Raw genomic sequence first — 10,309 nt, 5'->3', positions numbered from 1 at the left:
TACAGCAAGGCTATATATTGTCACCTTATTTATTTAACTTATATGCAGAGTCCATCATGCAAAATACCAGGCTGGATGAATGGAAAGCCAGAATTAAGGTTGCTGGGAAAAATAGCAACAATCTCAGTTATGTAGATGATACCATTCTGATGGCAAAAAGTGAAGAGGAATTAAGAAGCCTCTTGATGAGGGCGAAAGAGGAGAGTGTATAAGCTGGCTTGAAGCTTAACCTCAAAAAAACTAAGATCTTGGCAACTGGTCCCATCACTTCCTGGCAAACAGAGGAGGGGAAATAAGAAGCAGTGTCAGATTTTGTATTCTTGGGCGCAAAGATCCCTGCAGACAGCTACTGCAGTCATGAAATTAAAAGACACTTGCTCCTTGAAAGCAAAGCCCTGGCAAATCTGGACAGCATACTAAAAAGCAGAGACATCACTTTGCTTACAAAGGTCCACATAGTCAAAGCTATCATTTTTCCAGTAGCATTGTGTAGCTCTGAGAATTGGACTATAAGGAAAGCTGCAGAATCAACACTTTTGAACTGTGGTGCTAGAGAAGACTTTTGAAAGTCCCTTGGACAGCAAAGAGGTCAAATCAGTCAATACTTAAAGAAGTTAATTCAGGCTATTTACTGAAAGGTCAAATACTGAAGCTAAAGCTTAAATTCTTTAGCCACAAAATGAGAAGACAGGACTCACTGGAAAAGACCCAGATGTTAGGAAAGATTGAAGGCAAAAGGAAAAGGGTGTGGCAGAGGATGAGATGGATAGATAGTATTGTAGAAACAATGGATATTAATTTGGACAGACTTTGAGAGATAGTGGAGGATGAAAGAGCCTAGAATACTATGGTCCTTGGGTTCATGAAGAAATGGACACAACTGAATGACTAAACAACAACAATGGTAAGAGGGAGAGAAAAGGATTTCTGTACACTTAAAAAAATAAAATTTAATTACTAAAAAGAGGAAATTGAGAAATAATAATTGAGGAATAATAAGCTGTAGCATACTACCAATAATGACTTGAACTGATAAGGAGTATAAAAATGCCATCAAGGAAATGCATGATCATAAAAAGGTATTCTAGTCTTGTGGGAAGAGAGAGAGAGAAGAGATGGACAGTGAGAGCATTGCCCCAGTACCTACTCCAGTAGCCTCCAACACACTGAGTAATAAGAGATGATATTTAAATATCACTCCTTGCCCAGTAAGTATCAGATCAGAATTCACTGTCTATCTTCAACCACATGTTGCCTCTATACAGGATTTATGGGTGAGTATAAGCATAAATCACCCAAGATGAAAACTGCTGTTGGTTTGCTATCTCTGTTGTTCTTGTTTGTCAGAGAAGAGCGATGACATCATCAAAGTACAGTGTGTTCACCTGTGGCTGAACAGTCCAATATGAGCTTGGAAGGTTCTACCACAGATTGGACACAAATCGTCCATTTGAACATATGGGATGGAGATATCTCTAGATTTGTGCATCTCACGTTTTCTTTGTGCTACTGTCATTCTACATTGCATATAGAGCACAGTGCCTTATTTGATGTAAGCACACTATGCTGGGCAGTCCTGTGTCAGACATCCCATGTGTCATAATTGATACTAAAGTTCTTCAGAGAGACCTTGAGAGTGTCCTCACACTGCTTCTTCTGACCTCTGTGTGGGAGCTTGCCTTGTGTGAGTTATCCATAAAATAGTCTTTTAGGTAAACATACATTTGTAATTCAGCCTATTGGAGTTGCATTCTCTGCAACAGAGTTTGAATGCATGGCAGTTTAGCTTGAGAGAAGACCTCATCGTCCAATACCTTTTCTTGCCAATAATCTTCAGAATCCTCGTAAGACAATTCAAATGCAAGTGGTTCAATTTTCTGGCATGGCACTGGTAGATTGTCCAGGTTTCACAAACACACAACAATGAAGTCAGCACAGCTCTGTAGACCTTCAGTTCTGTATGCAACCCAATGTCTCTTCTCTCTCACACTTTCTTTTGTAGCCTCCTAAACACTGAGCTAGCTCTGACAATGTGTGCATCAACCTTATCATCTACATAGACAGCCCTGGAAAGTATAGTGCCAAGGTAAGTGAACTTGACACAGCATTCAAAATTTCTTCATTTGTTATAACCAATGGTTCCACATATGGACGCTATAGTGCTAGCTGGTAGAGAACCTCTGTTTTCTTGGTGTTGATTGTCAGGCCAAAATCAGCACAAGCAGCAGAGAATTGATTCATGCTCTATTGCATCTCAGCCTCAGAGGTGGCATTGAGTACACAATCATCTGCAAACAAAAAGTCATGCAGCAACTCCCCCTCCACCTTAGTCTTGGCTTATAGCGTTTTCAAGTTAAATAATTTACCACCAGTGTGGTAACTGACTTTGATGCTATTTTCATTTTCATTGAAGGTGTCTGATAACATTGTAAAAAACATCATGTCAAAAAGCATGACAGCAAGGACACAGCTCTACTTCACTCCATTGGTGACTGGGAAAACATGAGAGAACCATTCTTTATCTAGAACCTGTACAAGCATGCCATTATGGAACTGCCTTATAATACTTATGAACTTCTCCAGGCAACCAAATTTCCCCATGATCTTCAATAAGTCCTCACAGTGTCAAAGGCCTTGGCCAGATCAACAAACATTGTATACAGATCTCTGTTCTGCTCCTGGAATTTCTCCTGGAGTTGCTGGGCAGCAAACATCATGTTGACCATTTCTCAGCCCTTTCTGAAGCCTTTCTCGTATAAATGACCATCCTCCAGATGAAGGATCAGTCTATTAAGAAGGAATCTGGCAAGAATCTTGCTGCCAGTGTTTAAGAGACATTGTGATTGTCACAAGGACAACCTATTTCCTTTTCCAGAAATAAGATAGCAAAGCATCACCACTGTCATCTCTGAACATGAAGGACGATGATATATATTCATTGATATGTATTCATCTGACAATGTTCATATGAAAAATCTTTTCATGGTGTGTTTTTACTAGTGTCAAATGGGTGACTTCAAATGACTAATGGCCATGTCAACTGGGCTCCAAAGATTTCATATTTTGTGCAAATTATACAGATATACTAGGTCCCAAGAGAGGCCATAAAGACATTTAACAAAAAATACATCCTACTGGCAAGTTACCAGTGGATTCTAAAAATAGTGTATTTTTTGCCACCCTTCCAAGGCAACATGGTATAATATAAAGAGCACTGGCCTTCAGAATTAGAAGATATGGGCTTGAATGTGAGTTTTGATTTAGTAGCTAGATGACTTTGAGTAAATCATTTAATCTCTCTGAGTTTCAGTTTCTTCATCTATAAAATGGAGATCAGAACACTTGCACTACTTAATATAAGGTGGTTGTGAGAAAAGTACTTTGTGTACCTTGAATCAATGTGCATTGTTATTTCAAGGTACTGTTATGGTTGTTATTTTTTTGAGAGGCAGTGTGGCATAAAGGGTAGAGATACAGTCTCAATTCAGGAAGACCTGAATTTGAGTCCTTCCTCTGACAAGAGGCACACAGGCCCACTATGTGACCCTGAACTAGTCACTCAGACTGCCCCAGACAACACTCACAAGACTAACCTTCAGAGTAGGTACCAATCTGCATTGGTTGAGAGAGTTTTCTCACCTAGGGATTTCTGATACCAGTGAAGTCACATATCTGTTCCAAATAGGAATAGGTAGATAGGAACTGGGCCTGTGATTTCATTGGTATATGGATCTCTCTCTACCATCTGCTCCACAACTTAAAAAATTTTTAATTTTAAGAAATTTGCCCAGATGCCCTGAAAGATTAAGTAATTTGTCCTAAGTCACACAGCCAGTATTAGGTAGGACTTGGATCCAGAGGTTCCCAAACTCATTTGGCCCACTACCCCCTTTCCAAAAGAAAATTACTCATTGCCCCCCTGGGGTTAAGTCAGGTTAACCCTTATTTTTATTCAACACCTCCCAATTGCACCCAAGGCTACTACACCCCCCCCCATCGTACCAGTACCCCCCCCCAGGGGGCATTATCACCCACTTTGGGAACTATGATCTAGACCTTCCTAACATGACACTAGTACTCTATCCATCGTGCCATGCAGGATGGAGGGAAGGAGGGAAGGAGGGAAGGAGAGAAAGGGAGAGAGGGAGAGAGAGAGAGAGAGAGATGCTTGAAAGATTATAGATTGATTGATTGACAGACCGAAAGATATAGATGATAGAATGAGAGATAGACAGTCAGATAATTATTGCTTTGTTCCAAAGAGAATGCAAAATATACAGTATCTGATAACCCTTGCCTTTCCCAAAAAGCCTAACTACTGTGGTCTTAGTAGAGTCAAGGATCAAGAGATCCTCAGCAAAGCAAAGTAAGCACCTAACCCTGAATAAATTAAAGAATGACTGATTATGTCTCATAAAAGAAGAGTGATGAGGCTGAAACTGGGGCATAAGACCTATTGCTCTTGAAAGCTTAGAAGCCTGTAAAAGAAGTGAGGCTAAACAATATAACCCCGCAGGGAACAGAGGCCCGGGATCCAAGTTAGACACTTGAATCAGCTTAAGAGAGAGCATTAGTGAGTAGAAACAATGGTAAGCAGCCAGAATTGGGCTGTTTCTAGAGAAAAGAGCTTCAGGGCACATTGTAAGCTTTCAAAACACTCAAATTTCAATCCTGAAAGCAAAAAAAAATTAAACGAATAGAGAGGACTGGTTGTCCTCCACAACTAAGTACAATCTGTCTATACATTATAGGATCAGGCTCAACTTCAGTAAGACTTCTTTTTCTCCTTTAGGTTTGGTGTTATTAAAACACAGAGTAGAAATGCTAGTAAGGGTGTGCTTTCTCTAGCTGCTACAAAGGGGAAAAGCCACTAAACGTGGAGAATGGAGCCAGTCCTCTTCAGGAAGGGTTAAGCAGAGAACTCATACTCAAAGAGAACTTCCTTTATCTTAGGCTGCATTAATGTTAAGTTATAATCACTCTGTGTCAAAAGTAGACATCTTCATAAAGACAATAATGGGACTCGTGCCATTTCTCCTAAAATGTGTTTTCCTTTTCAAGACAATAACTGTCAGGTATCTGAGCAATGGGACTTTCACTTGTATTGACTGTTTACCAGGAGAACCTGTGATACATTTTTATTATTTATCATTCAAGGCATTCTCTGAGTTTATACTCCAAAAACTATAGCTCATGAGCCCCTACTAGTGTGTTAACCTTATCTCTAGTCAGCGAGATTGGGGCTACCTCCAGTACTGATCTATGTCTTGCCACTGGACCCAGATGGTTCCAGAAGAAAAAGTGAAGCTGGTGACCTTGCACAGCTCTCTTTCACTTAAATCCAATTCACTTTCAAGTCATAGCATCATGTTCCTGATGTCATGGTCCTCTTCAAGAATGAAGGACAAACAACAAGTCAGCCAGAACACACAATTAGGTCAAAGCAAAGATATTTACTGGAAGGATGTGGTAAGAATAGTAATAACAAATCTACCTCCAGATAAGTGATGACCTCAGAGTGCAGATTAAAGTACATTTTTTGGCCATAGTTAACGTGGGAATTTTTCCATGATGTGTTTGTGTGTGTGTGTGTGTGTGTGTGTGTGTGTGTGTGTACATATATACATATATATTTATAGTGAGTTTTGTTTTCTTGCTTTCTCAATTGGTGGGGGGATAGGGAGGTGGGAGAGAAAGAATTTAGATTTAAATTAAAATTGAATTTTTAAAGTAGCAATAAAACATCTCACTCATAAATGAGGGGTTAAACATAAACATTCTCCCATAAATATATCTACAGTGTCCATGGGAAGAGTGGGTACAAGTAGAGTTCACAAGTAGAGAGGCACTTACATAGGGAGCAAGGGGCAGCTCATGCTTCCAGTGCTTGGGGGCCTCTGATGTCTGTGCACTGCTCCCATCACCCCTGGTCTTAGAGTCTCTCCCAGATGCTATTTCTCTGGTTACTATTGCAACCACAGGATGCTGCCAGATGCTACTCCATTTGGATGAGGTTGAGAGCTGTTCTGAAGGATGCTTCTTCACTGCCTGGTTCTAGTTACCACCACCTTGAGCCTCAGACTCAGTTGACCACCTAGCCTAGATTGAAGAAACACTGCCCACAACCTAGAATCAGCAGGAGTCTAAACTATAAGCCTTGTTATTTCCCAAGCAGGCTCCTAGCTCCAGGCATCAGATTTCCAATTCTTCTTGATAATTACAACTGGATTCTTGCTCCACTAGATGCTTCCATGTGCTTGAATAAAAGATATTATTGGGAAGATGGAAGAATCTATTAGTCTTCTGTCCAAGAACTCAGACAGTTGTCCTGGGTAGCCTTTCTTTTCATTAATTCTTGCTGTATTTTCTAAAAGGTGCACAAGGAGAGGTAAAAAGGCAACTCTCTCTTCTGAAGTGACTCTGGCTTTTTAAACGCTACCAGGCACATGGCAGATCCTTTAGCTAGTCATTCACCAGAAATTACCTCTGTCCTATCAGTTGCCTTCACCCAATGAATGATACATTTGAAGAATGCACTCATATTTTGTTACTGGTTGTTGATTTAGATACGTTCTTTACATTCTATTTTCTCACTGCTTAGTCATTTAGTAAGGGCAATAAGTATTTATTAAGCATTTACTATGTACTTAATGGGCAGCTAAGTGATGCAGAGGATAGAGCACCAAGCTTGGAGTCAAGAAGATCTGAATTCAAAATCATCTTCAGACACTTCCTAGCCGTGTGGCCCTAGACAAGTCACCTAACCTTTATTTGCCTCAATTCCTCATCTGTAAAATGGGGGCATATTGGAGAAGGAAATGGCAAACCACTCCAGTATCTTTGCCAAGATAATCCCATGGACAAAAGTCCATGGGGTCCTGTAGAATCAAACCCCACTGAACATCAACAACAGCATTATGTGCTAGGCACTATGCTAAGCTCTGGGGATACAAAAAAAAGTCAAAAACACAGCATCTGCTCTTAAGGAGTCTATGTTCTAATGAGGGAGACAGCATACAGATAACTATGCAAATACAAGATAGATACAATAAAAGGGGACACTTTTCATAGATGGAAGGTAGTCTTAGAGGGAAAGGACTATTATTGTGGGAGAATGGAAAAGGCTCCTACAAAATGCAAGATTGTCCATGAGCCTAGAAGAAAGCCAAAGAAGCCGGGCACTGGAGACAAGGACAAGGAGGTGCATTCCAGGCCTGAGGGCAGACAGTGCAAAGGCATGGAGTCAGGAAATGGGGTGTCATGTGTGAGGAATAGCAACAAACCAGCATAGCTGAAGTATAGAATGTGTTTATAATGTGAAAAAATAGGATGGGCTCCAAAGGTATTATCAAGAATGCAATTAGTGTTGTCCTTACAAGACAAGGTCATTCTTCATCACCCAAATCTTTTAATATTCTGTCCAAGAACTCAGACAGATGCCCTGGATGGCCTTTCTTTCCGTTAGCCAGCCCTTTATTTTGGCCGCTGTGACCCACTTCATGGTTATAGGTACTACTAATATACATTTTCTATTTGTAGGAGTAAAGCTAACTGATGGATCAAACATGTATTATAATTATTTTTGTTGCTGTGACTACTCTTTTACACTTATTATTATTTACTATGTACTGTACCTACAAGTTCAATCTCTATTTGGGGAGACATTTCCTAAGTTGAAGAAACTTTTATACTAAGTATGGTTTATAGTCATCATTTTTGCTTACCTGTTGAGTTAATGTTTTTCTTTGAAGCATTGCCACTTATAACTTCATAGCTTTGTCAAAAGTGCAATGTTTTCTTCTATCTTTTCCAAAAAAAAAAGTTTTGCCTCTCCTCCACCCTTCCACTAATATGCTCAGTAATCCCTGTTAAATTTATTGATATCCAAACTGAGAAGACTGCTCATCCTGAGAAAACCACCACCTCTCAATGGCATTAACCATATGCAAACCTTGAATTAATTACGGAAACTGGTCCATCCTGTTTGCCTCTAGACAACAGATAAAGGACAAAGATGATCTTTGTATTTGACTGAGGTGGTACAGAGCAAAGGTACAGAAAACAGGGTTTGAAGAGGTTGATGAACTGGAAAGCAAGGTTATTTGAGGGGACAACAACATATAAATTAAAGTTCCCACATGTAGGGGCAGAGGTTGGAGTGGAGAGGAATAATAAAAGCCATGGATTTTTTGAGAGAGGAGGAAGAATAAGCTAAAGTAAGTTAGACAGCAACCACTAGACCCACTATGGGAGTTAAAGAGGTTGAAGAAGTTAGCAGCAAAGGTATTTGAGGGGATTGCAACACGTAAATTGAAGCTTGCACATTTGAAAACAGAATCCGGGGTGGAGAGAAGCAATGTGGTACATGTGCTAAATTTCTTCAGAAAGGCTGAAGAGTGACCTGAGGATGGGTAGAGCACAGTGGAGAGGGTGGTGCATCTAAACCGAGTAATGCTCAAAGGCTACTGAATGGCAATGGCCCAAGAAGGGCCCAGATGTAGCAGTTAAATGTAAGAAGCAGACCCACTGCTTCTTCTGTCCTAATGTTTGGTGTCACGAAAAAGGACTGGCAGTATCGTCAGGAGAGAGTTCGTTTCATGGATTACAAAGGAATGAAAAGATCCTTATAGGAAGAAGCCCTTTCATACATAAAGAGGAATAAACAAACAAATAAATAGAAATTTGTTTAAAAATTAGAGGTTCCAATGTAGCTTCATGGCAGCACTCTGCCTATGGTTTTTCATACCAGGTGGTTCCTGCTGTACTGGGAGATATTCAAAAAACTTCCTGTCTGGGTCAGGCTTTGTATATGTTTCCCCCTTTTTGCAAGTACATTGGATTTGGTTCTGCTACCCAATCTGCTTGTCATAGCATTGACAGACCCCAGATCAATTTTAACTTCTATTCAAAGCACTCCATCCCCTTAGCTCATTCCCACCCTTGGTTCTCAACTTTTGTCCTTCTTGTTCCCAGTTTAGGGTTTTCTCTCCCTGATCCATCACTGTCTGTGGTCCAGCATGAGGCAGAATTAGAAATAGCTTCTTTGGAGGAGTAAAGGTCCAAAAGCTCTGTAAACTGCAGCCGTGGAGAGAAACTAAAGAAAATGAACTGTGGTATCTTCATAGAGCTTGAACGTAGGAAGGAATAAATAAATGTTTGCTGAAAGTGAAAAGAACTATAGGTTGGTATCAAATGCTCAAATGGATCTGTGATTTATCAATATTGTCATTTCCTCCAATGATACAATCAATCCATTTCTTCCTTGCTGTGCAACTCCTGTCCATGCCCTTTCGTGAGTTTCCCACCACCTAGAGTGCTAAAGGCTTCCACAGGTTCTCCTGACACCCCAACGTTGCAGTGGCATATGAAAGCTATTGGTTGTTTATTTCTTGTTCTCACCACATGACCAGCCCATTTTCTTTTTCATGTTTACAGTCCTTTTATGACCCACCAACATTGCTTCTCCTCATTCCCAATGTTGCAGCCTGCCGACACCTGCTGCACCTCTTCATTGCTCCTAGGGTGATCCCCAACTTTAATTCCTGAGTGACTGAAGTGTAACAAAACTCACAGCCATAATGCATCACTGGAAGAGTATTGGTATTAAAAAAAAAGATGGGCCAGAGAGAAGTTTGGGATCATTAAAAGAAATTTGTGATTTCCCAAAGGTAACTCAATCCATTCTATCTCTCCTTCAACTCTAGATCCAACTCATTCTCCATTTGCAAGGTCTGTCTATGATCTATGGAGTGACAGACAAGATCTAGAGGCTGTTTATCCAACTGAATAATATAATCTGAGCTATAGACATCCTTTATCCACTTGGTTATGCAATGACCTAAATCTATGTTAGCTCTATTTTCTTTAAAAACCAAGAAAACAATGATACAAATCTATTTCCTACTAAGGATGCTTTGAAACAGTCAATGCCTGACAACAACTGTGGGACTACTTCAAGGGGAAAAGGGAAAGGTAATAACATTAAGTCTCTTTCTTGCTTCTTTTCTTCCTTAAAAAATAAGGAGATTCCTTACTGTTGAGGCTATCTCAGGAGGGCTCCAGAGCAGAAATTCTTTGATCCATAAACTTTTCCTCTAATATTTTAATAACTATATTTCAATATAAATATTTTCTTTTGTAACTATATATATGTGTGTAGGTATATGTATATATATATATACATATATATATATATATTACACTTAAAAACACTTTTCAGAGAAAGGGTTCTTGATGTCACCAGTCAGCCAAAGGGGTTCATGATGCACAAAAAGGTCAAGAAATCCTGCTCTAGAGTTTCTTCCTTTTC

Source organism: Vombatus ursinus, unplaced genomic scaffold (genome assembly GCF_900497805.2).
Source record: "Vombatus ursinus unplaced genomic scaffold, bare-nosed wombat genome assembly UNPS02001419.1, whole genome shotgun sequence".
NCBI classification, from domain to species: Eukaryota; Metazoa; Chordata; class Mammalia; order Diprotodontia; family Vombatidae; genus Vombatus; species Vombatus ursinus.
This window is presented reverse-complemented; position numbering follows the sequence as displayed.